Source organism: Rhea pennata, chromosome 21, assembly GCF_028389875.1.
Source record: "Rhea pennata isolate bPtePen1 chromosome 21, bPtePen1.pri, whole genome shotgun sequence".
Taxonomy (NCBI): Eukaryota; Metazoa; Chordata; class Aves; order Rheiformes; family Rheidae; genus Rhea; species Rhea pennata.
Window position 1 is genome coordinate 3,136,610 of NC_084683.1, and position 10,265 is coordinate 3,146,874.

Consider the following 10,265-nt stretch of genomic DNA (forward strand, 5'->3'; position numbering starts at 1 on the left):
ACTTAGCACTGTCCTCGGCCTCCGAGAGAGGTGAGAAGAAAAGTCTCTCCCAGCGGCTCCAGTACCAGCGGTGCCGTTGCCTCCACCCTCTCACCACCGTCCCCCTTGCGGGAAATCTTCCCCCGGCCCGCACCGTTCTTGGAGGCAAAGAGAGGTCGCGGGGGCAAGCCCAAGTGCCGATGGCCCCCCAAGCCGCCCAGAGCCCCGGCAGAGGTCCCGCAGGCCAACGCAGTCGCTCCGGCCCCCGCAGCCACCATGGCCGCTGACAGAGGCAGGCTCCCGGCACGCTTTGCGGCTGACTCGCGCCCAGCAGTGCCATGCATGCCACGAGCGCCTTGCCGCCAGCCCCCAGTCTGGCGCGGCACCCCCCAACCCCCTACCTGCACGGCCCCTGCCGCAGCCCCTTGCTCTGCACCACCAGCCACGCCACAAGAGCTGCCCCGCCCCGCCGACGGCACCGGGTGCCCCTCTCCGATTGGCTGTCGTCATCGTCATCGCTCAGGATAAGCCCCGCCCCTTTTGCCAGGCCGAGGGGCGGGGCAGCGGCTGACTGATGCAATGGCAGGACATGAGGCCACATGATGCGGCTGGGTGGAAGCTGGGCGGAAGCTGGGCAGGGCACGGCCATTTGAGGTGCTGCGGCCCCGGTGTAGAGCGCTGCTGGTGGCGCCGGGAGGGCAGCACCGTGCATGCTCTCTGCGCATGCTCTCTGCGGGCGCTGTGATCCCGCCTTACCATAAGGCCTCGGGAAGCTCAGCGCGGGCTCGCTCTGGTGCGCAGGCCTGAGGTGCTGGCGTCTGAGGGGCGACAGGCTGCTAGAAAGGCCATGGCCAGGAGGGTAATAAGGGGGAGAAAGAGCCAGTGCAGGAAGGGTGGATCCACTGGGTGGCTGCCAGCAGTGATCAAGGCCCTCCTTGCCTGCCTCTCTGTCAATATGGCAGGGCCGCCTGCGTGGGATGTAGCAGTTGCAAAGCAGGTCTGAGGGGACCAGTTCGCAAACAAGATGTACTGCAGTTGTTCAATATGCAGCAATTGTGCTCACTTCACGCAGTCAGGGAGCTGCAGGTAACGGAGGTGCACAGCCTAAGTGAAAGGGGCAGTGTTTATAAGGTAGAAATGGAGAAGGTTGACCTAAAGAAAAAAAAGTTCACTGTGAGGATAGTCAGACATTGAAAGATGGGCCCAGAGAGGCTGTGGGATCTCTTTTCGTGGGGGTTTTAAGACCTGGCTTGATCAAGCCCCGGGCAACTTAGTGTGAAGTCTGTGTTGAGCTGCCTCTGAAGGGGGTTTGGATTTGAGTCCTCCTGATGTCCTCCCCATTCTTGAGAGTCATAGGGTGCTTTGACAGCATGGAGATCTTGGTTATATTTGTCTCATCTCTTTCCCACAGCAACCCTTGGGAAACCTGCCCTCAAGTAGTGTTTCCTGAGCCATGACCTGTGCCCTGGCATGTCTGTGCTGCTGTCTGGTTGGCCAAAATGGCGAAGATGGCCGAAATGTTGGCAATTACCTTGGCTAATAGCTGGACATTTCCAAAGGTTGCTTGCTGCTTGGCTTCCTCAGCTTTGTGCTTGGCTGGCCGGCAGCTGTTCTCATCAGACCTGGTCCTTCAGCTGCCTTTTTCTCATGTCTGTTTTCTCCTTTCCCAGGAGCCTAGAAAGAAAAAGAAGAAACTCTAGTCATGGTTTCTAATGGGAAGTCTGCTCTAGGTGCTGCCTTGTAGATAGGAGCAGGAACAGGCAAGACTGTATAGTGCAATTGCTTGCATGGGTGATTATGCCCATAATAAAAGCCTTCTACAGTGGATCAGTCTAATGCCAGCCATTCTCCGAAATGTACACCCTGCATGGAGGCCTTAGTCTACCCACTGAGATGGAAGGAAACATTGCTTCTTCTTCCCATGCACTGTGTCAGCTGAAAACAGGTTTTTAAATTTCGCTGCCCCTCCACCATTTAGCAGCTGCTGGCAGAAGCCAGAATATTTCTCTGGTGAGTGCCAGGTCTGAAACTACTTGGATCTTCAAGGAATAGCCAGCCTGTCACTTTCCTCTGAGAGGCTGAGCAGGGCTGAGCAGCAGAGATGCTCTTAGACACATCCAGATATAACAGACCCATCCCCACTACTTTCCTCTTATTTCCTCCCCGATCTTAAGCTCAGCTTGCCCCAAATATTGGGCCAAACACAGACTGTGAGACTTCTGTTGAGACTTTTTATGTGGAAGTCACTTGTTTCTTTGAGCATGTTACTCACTTCTTCCTTCCCCAAATCCATGCCTCTGGGCTGGTATTGGCTGCAGGAGCCTTGGCTTAGCAGAGATGTGTTGGTCTGATAATTCTCCCTGCATTGTCCTCCAGCAGGGAGAAAGGTGATGGCTGTAGGCTTAGTGCCCTGACAGCTTTAGACAGCTGCCTGCTGAGAGCTGGGGGCCTCCTCTGCTGGCTCCTGGGTGCTCTGAGGGAGATCATTTATACAAGTTGAGCTTGCCAGCTTGTATAATAAATGCCAGATTTCACACCTGTTTAGGTATCTTCTGGTTTGTGGTTGCGTTTCAGGCATCCTTCCAAGCACTGAATGGAAGTGATCCTTATTCCATGATTACAGGGACTGCAGCTGGGGCTTCAGGGAAGGAATCCAATCTTGGGAAACTGGGTGATGCTGCCAGACAGGGGACATCTGGCCCCTTGTTCACCATGCTGGGGAGCTCCTGGCCCAACCTCAGCCCCTAGCCTGGCAAACCTGAGCCTGGGAAGCTGCTGCCAGCACTGTCACCATCCCCACAGGAGCCCGGAGCCATGTCATGGCCTGTTCCCCATCTCTTGTTCCTGCGGAACAGCCAGAAATTCTGCCAGGTGCAGCCTGTTTGTCACCACCCAGTAAATAGAAAGTGGCTGTGCTGGCTCAAAGTGTCCTGGTGGGAGGGTCCAACCCAGACATTGGGCTGGAGCTGGTGAGGTAGCTTGCCACAAGCCCCTAGGCCCCCTAGCACATCTTTGCCACCTGCCGCGAACCTGATGGGAGGTCAGTGCAGGAGTAAGGCACAGGGATGGCCACAAGCTGGGTGAGCGAAGGGGAATTTGCAGACCCCATGGCCCTGCCAGGTCTCTGCAGGGTCTGGCTCCCAGCTTGGAGCAGGCTGGCTGAGTCACTCCCATGTGACACTCTCACTATGTCTCTGGGGAGCTGCCAGCCCCCTGGCCAGCAACTGGGGCCCAGGCCAGCCTCATGGTTATGGCTGTGCTCAACCCAGCTGCATGTGAGGAGACTGGAGGGGCACCCAAGCTGTTGTGTGAGAGCCTGAATCCAGCAGGACCCCTTCTCCTGCCAGCCTCTTGGTTGGACGACAAAATTCCCTACATCCCTGGCAATGCCATCCGGGAGAACACTGCGCTGCCCTGTCTGCTGGGAATGCACTAAAATCACAGAATCACAGAATGGGTAAGGTTGGAAGAAAACTCTGGAGATCATCTAGTGCAACCTCCATGCTCAAACAGGGTCACCTAGAGCATGATAGACAGGGTTGCATCCAGGCAGGTTTTGAATATCTCCAGAGAAAGAGACTCCACAACCTCTCTGGGCAACCTATTCCACTACTCTATCACAGTAAAGAAATTCCTCCTCACATTCAGGCGGAACTTCTTGTGGTTCAGTTTCTGCCCATTGCCTCTTGTCCTTTTGCATGGGCCAACTGAAAAGAGTTTGTCCCCATCCCCTTGACACCCTCCCTTCAGGTACTTATACACAGATTAGATCCCCTTCAGTCTTCTCTTCTGCAGGCTAAACAGGCCCAGCTCTCGCAGCCGTTCCTCATAGGGCAGATGCTCCAGCCCTCTGATCATCCTCATAGCCCTACGCTGGACTCTCTCCAGTAGTTCCATGTCTCTCTTGTACTGGGGAGCCCAGAACTGGACACAGCACTCGAGATGTGGCCTCCCCAGGGCTGAGTAGAGGGGCAGGATCACCTCCCTCGACCTGCTGGCAACACTCTGCCTAATGCACCCTAGGAGACCATTGGCCTTCCTGGCCACCATTGGTGGCTCGTGGTCAACCTGTCTTCCACCAGCACTCCCAGGTCTTTCTCTGCAGAGCTGCTCTCCAGCAGGTCAGCCCCCAGCATGTACTGGTGCCTAGGGTTATTTTTCCCTAGGTGCAGGACTCTGCACTTGCCCTTGTTGAACCTCATTAGGTTTCTCTCTGCCCAGCTCTCCAGCCTGTCCAGGTCTCTCTGAATGGCAGCACAGCCCTCAGGTGTATTGGCCACAAAATCCTTTCCTAGCCTGTGCAAAGCCATCTTGGACAGGCTCTGGCTGGGGCTGACCTGACGGCTGGGCTGGCTTAGATGAGTGGTCCTGCATCTGGGATACATAGCCATGTTGTTGGTCACCAGTGCCATCTAACCCCTGCTCCATCACTTCGCTTCCAGGCCCTGAGAGAATTACCTGCCCAGCACTCCAATGTGAAACTGGTCCAGCTAGGTATGGAGCAATCTTTCTCCCTGCACTGAGTATTGTCTCTAGCCCTCTGTTTTCCTCGGGGCCAGAGGACAGCTTTGTTAGATACCCTGCCTTAATGCTGGCAGCCAGACAGCTCTAACCCCGCCAGGCAGGGAGGAAATTCATGAATGGCCCACTCCCTCCTGCCAAGCAGCACTGTCCTCTTTCAAACCAGCAGTCAAACTAGCTTCAGAGGCAGGCGGAGGTGGGTCTGGACAACTTGACCAAGCAAGTTTTATGAGAAAGGTACCACACCAGTTCCCAAAAGTGCTGAATGCAGTACTTGAGTTTGCCTGGCTTTTTGGACTGTGACACATAGATTCACAAACCAAAGTAAGGCAGGACACAACATTCAAACTTACTGGACAGTTCCTGAGCAGAAGGATTGGTTTGATGCCTGTTTGGAGGTGATTCTGGTCATCCTTTCCTTTGCTGCTGGCAAAGAAAGGGAGAAGAAATAGGCTAAAAGGATTCACATGGGAAATCTGTCTCTCTGTTGGTGTTGGTATTACAGGTTGATGCTCAGGCCCAGAGACACAGTCTGGTTTGGGATGTTTGCAGCCTGGACTGGGGAGTTTTCCTATCCTTTTCAAAGGTGACCAAATTTGTTGACCTTTGTCAGCAGTACTGGGGAGCAACAGGAGAAGGTAGCAAGCAGATCTGGACAGCATAAAGGCTTGTAGTGGAACAGGGAGAGAAGACAGGACAGCACTTCATGTGTCTAAAGATAGGGTATTTGTGCGCACTTGCCTGCCGGGGTGGTGGGTAAGGATGTAAGGTGCCCGGAGAAGGTTGGAGTTGGGGTGAAGTGTTAAATATGCAGAAAGTGCTGGAGTATGTTTTCCTGCAGGTGTGTGTTGGGGAGGCAGACAGTAGTATCTTAAGAGAGTGAGGGCTGCTCAGAGTGAGGGTTTTTAAAAAGAATTGGTAATAAATCAATAAAAACATGCAGCTAAGGGAACATTTGCAATAAAATTTTCACCACTGTAATAACTGAAATAAGAAGTAGCCAGAGCTCATTCCCAAAGTACTTCCGTAGAGTGAATAATAAGGAAACTGAATCAAAGAAATGCAGATACTGTATCAATTTCTACCTACCTGTTTATTTGTTAAAAATTCATCTGAAAAGTTCAAGTAAATGTTCAACATTTCTTAGCCAAAAAGACACTTCTGAAGTCAATCTTTACTAACAATAGGCAGTGAATTTTTCTCTCGCAATACTAAAAGTAGAATGCCTTCTTTGTAGTAAGTGATAGCATCTTTAAAATTACCTGAGATCCCCAACTGGTAATATTGTCATAAGTTACTCTCTTGAAGGTTAATTCATACAGAGAGTTTGTTAAATCATGTGAACAATTTATTTAATTAAGTAAGCAGCCACAAGCAAAACAGCGCTGGGCGGCCGGGGAGTCTCAGCTCCGCCAACGGCACGCGCCTCCTTCACATACAGTCCCCTTTTTGTAATCTGCGTTGTAATCTCCTGGTGCGTCCCGCGCATGTGTGAGTTGCTGGGGGGGTCATCTGAAGCTTTCTGGTGGTCGTGGAGAGGAAGGCCGTGGTCGTCTTCTGTCTCTTTATTTTGGTTTGTCTCCTTGTGAGTGATCACAGGGGTTTGCTTATCTGTTGTGTTGACTCCCTTTTTGGGATGCTGTTCTGTGAGAAAATTACAGGCGCCTGCTTATCTTTTCTTTATCCTTTTACCTTCAAAACCTCTGAGCAGCTTGTTGCTTACTTCAGCTCTTCATAGTCCTGCAAGATAGCTAGGGCCCCGACACTGGTTCCACAAGGGGTCATATAAGCTTTTGTGCTTACCATAATTTATTTGTCTGACACCATGTCTCAACCCTGATTGTTGTAAAACCTCCTCCTCCCCCTCGATCGGCTTATTCCTCCTTCTAAGCAATGAACAAATAGTTACAATTTATTACAATCCCTCCTTTTTCTTTATGGTTACTTATTTTGTTCATCGAATTCCTGGAGCGCCCGGCAACTCAACGCTAATGCGTCCGCATCATCGTCTAATTCAAGTGCTTCATACTTAGCACGTACCAGCATTAGGTGTATAGCTTCTAGGCGGCTTTTTACAATTTCCATTATTTTATTAAAAATACATGGTCCAAAAGTTAATGTTATTATTAACAGTAGTAAAGGCCCTGCTATGGTTGAAACACATTGTTCCTGTAGTTAGGTTACACGGTGTAGTGCGGAAACTAGGGGCACCTGCTGTCGTTACTTGCTGTATAATCTGTTGATCTTCATATCTAATTAAACTCCACCGAAAAGGTCGATGGGGGTGGTGTGGTTGTAGGATACCGCAGCTGACCATGCTAATAACACTAATTCCCGTGTACCGCAAGAGATAGTCGGGGCCCATTTCTCCTAATGTTATGTTTTACCTGGCCTCTTAACCTCCCCACCGTCTGCACTCCTCTGCCTCGCTTGTCAGTTCGGTTGCAGCGAACTACAAGGTATTGGTTCTTCTCGACAGCAGTAGTGTTCTTCAGGGGAATCTGTTAGAGAGCCTTTGTCTAGGAGTGGGGCCCCTTCTCTCGTTACGGTACATGGACAGGGGAAATAATACTTATCGAGTCCGTTTAAGCGTTAATTTTAAGTCGGCGGAGCCTGGAACCGCCCTCCACTCTTCTCCCAGGATCGGTCCTTTCACACGGCTGGCGTGAGTCCACCCTTTTTCTGCAGTCCGAACAACTGTTTCTGTAGTAAGCAAAACAACGTAGGGGCCTTCCCACCGAGGTGCTAATGAAGTCTCTTTCCATGTTTTGATTAGAACTTTATCTCCGGGCTGTACTCGGTGTATGGCTATATCTAATGGGGGTCGCTGCACCACTAGGCCTCTTTTCTGTAACTCTCTACGTCGGCTCATTAACTGTGTTAGGTAGGGCTGTAATTGAGTATCTTGCAAATTGGGGTGGTCAAGAGGCATCTCTAAATCATATGGCATACCATAAAGCATTTCGAAAGGCGAAAGCCCCACGTCAGTTCGGGGCTGCGTTCGTATGTTTAATAAAGCAAGCGGTAAGCATTTTACCCAGGACGCCTTAGTTTCTAGCATAAGTTTTGTTAACTGTTTTTTAATTTCACCATTCATTCGTTCCACCTTTCCAGAGCTTTGAGGATGCCACGGAGTATGATATTCCCAGCTTACTCCTAAAGCTTTCACAGTTTCTCGGGACACCTTAGATATAAAATGGGGACCTCTATCAGAGTCAATTGTTTCTACAATTCCGTATCTGGGAATTATATTCTCAAGCAATATTTTTACCACAGTCTGAGCTGTAGCCCTTGCCGTAGGGAATGCTTCAACAAAATGTGTGAGATGGTCTACAATCACAAGCATATATTTGTACCGTCCTGTTTTTGGAAGTTCTGTAGACGGTCTTCCCTCATCTTTATAACCTGTAAACTCATCAGGGCCGCTCGTTTAGCTTCCTGATCTGCCAAATTATTTCCTCTAATTTGAGGAGTAAAACCTCGCTGATGTCCTTTCACATGGACTATAGCAATCTCTTTTGGTTCTCTAATAGCCTGCAGGACCTGAGTAATCAGTTCCTGGTGTATCAATCCCTTCCCCTGCGAGTTTGCAAGTCCCCTCTCTTCCCAGATTTTACCGAAAGTATGTATTACCCCATAAGCATATTTAGAATCTGTGTATATCGTGCCGCTTTTGCCTTTTAACAACTTTAAAGCTCGCAGCATAGCATATAGCTCACAAGCCTGAGCAGACCAGCTTGGACTCAAAGGTCCTGATTCTACCACCTCGAGTGTCTTCCCATTCACCAATGCATACCCTGATTTCCTTTTTCCTTTAACTGTTCTTGAAGAGCCATCTATAAATATTTGCTCGCCCTCAGGTAACTCCACCTCTTCCAAGTCAGGTCGCAATTTTGTTTGTGCTTCTATATTTCGGAGGCAATTATGCTCTAAGGGTTCGCTTGGTTCTCCATAGAGGAACTGAGCAGGATTTTGTAAGGAAGTCATTTCTAAGGTTAACTTTGGAGAGGAGATTAATATTCCTTCATACTTTAATAATCTAGCATCCGTGATCCATTTTTCAGCTTTTTGTTGTAGTACCCCTCGTATATTATGAGGGGATATTACCTTAATTTCTCCTCCAAATGTAATCTTCTGCGCTTCTTCTACTAATAAGGTGGCTGCCACCACTACCTGCAGACAGCTAGGCCAGCCCCGGCTAACCGGGTCCAGTAATTTGGATAAATAGGCAACTGGCTTTTTACTTCCTGCCCATTCTTGGGCAAGTACTCCATAGGCAGTACCCTCAGTGCTGTTTACGAATAGAAAGAATGGCTTTCTTAAATCTGGAAAGCTTAATACTGGGGGATGCATTAGCTCCTCTTTTAGTTTTTCTAAATGCTCTTCATCTTCTTCTGTCCATTTAAGTAATCCATCCTTATTTAATTTATTGTAGAGGAATTTGACCTTTCCGCTATAATCCTCTATCCACTGCCGACAATACCCAGTTAATCCTAACAGTTGCCGTACTTGCCTCTTTTGTCGTTGGGGCCTTCAGAGCCAGGATACCACTAATTCTCTCCGGATCCAGTCTCTTAGTCCCCCCACTTAATCGATGGCCCAGATATCTTACCTCCTTCTCTACAAACTGCAACTTTGATTTTGAAACTTTCAACCCTTGCAGGCTAAGAAAATTTAACAACTGGACGCTAGCCTGCCTTACCACTTCTTCATCCTTTCCTGCTATCAACAGATCATCCACATACTGTACTAACGTCACTCCCGGCACTTTATTATAGTCCTGCAGAATCTGTTCCAGGGCCTGTCCGAATAAATTTGGGGATTCAGTAAATCCTTGAGGTAGGACAGTCCATCTTAGTTGCTGTTTTCTATGGGTATCTGGGTCCTCCCATTCAAAGGCAAAATAATCCCTGCTGCTCTCATCCAAAGGACATGCCCAAAACGCATCCTTTAAATCTATCACACTGTACCATTGATCATCCGGGTGTAACTGATTTAACAGAGTATGTGGATTTGCTACTACTGGGAACCTAGTCACAGTTCTCTTATTGATTTCCCTCAAATCATGCACCAATCTATATTTGCCATCCTTTTTCCTTACTGGTAATATTGGGGTATTAAAAGGGGCATACAAGGTTCCAATAGCCCCTGTTGTAGTAACCTCTGAATTTCAGGTTTTAATCCCCGCCTGCCCTCTTCGGACAGGGGATATTGCTTAATTCTCGTTGGTACACCCGGGTTAGTTATAGTTACCTTAAAAGGTTTAATATTCAATTTGCCCACACTATCTGGAGTATACCAAACTTCTGGGTTTATGCTTTGTTCATCCTCTATTCGGAGAGGACACAATTTAATTTGTAGTCTATTATCTATCACTTCTAAACTTATGCCTAATTCTATTATCAAATCTCTACCTAACAGGTTATACTCAGCTTCGGGTACCAAAAGTAAAGGTCCCACACCTATCTTGGAACCTGATTCGATTAATACTTCTTTTATAACGGGAACCCCAAATGGTTCTCCTTTTGCCCCAATTACTTGTACCCTTTCTGCCGAGGCCTTACACCCTAAAGGTAAGGTTTGGACCGTAGATCTTTCAGCCCCTGTGTCTATGAGGAATTCCATTTCCTCACGCTAGGGACCCACTTTTAATTTTATCAAGGGCTCGTTTTTTTTTTTTTTTTTTTTTTTTTCGGGTCCCCAGCAAATAGAGCCCCTGACACCCCTACTCATCCTTGAACATCTGCTCATCCTCTTTTCTCTGT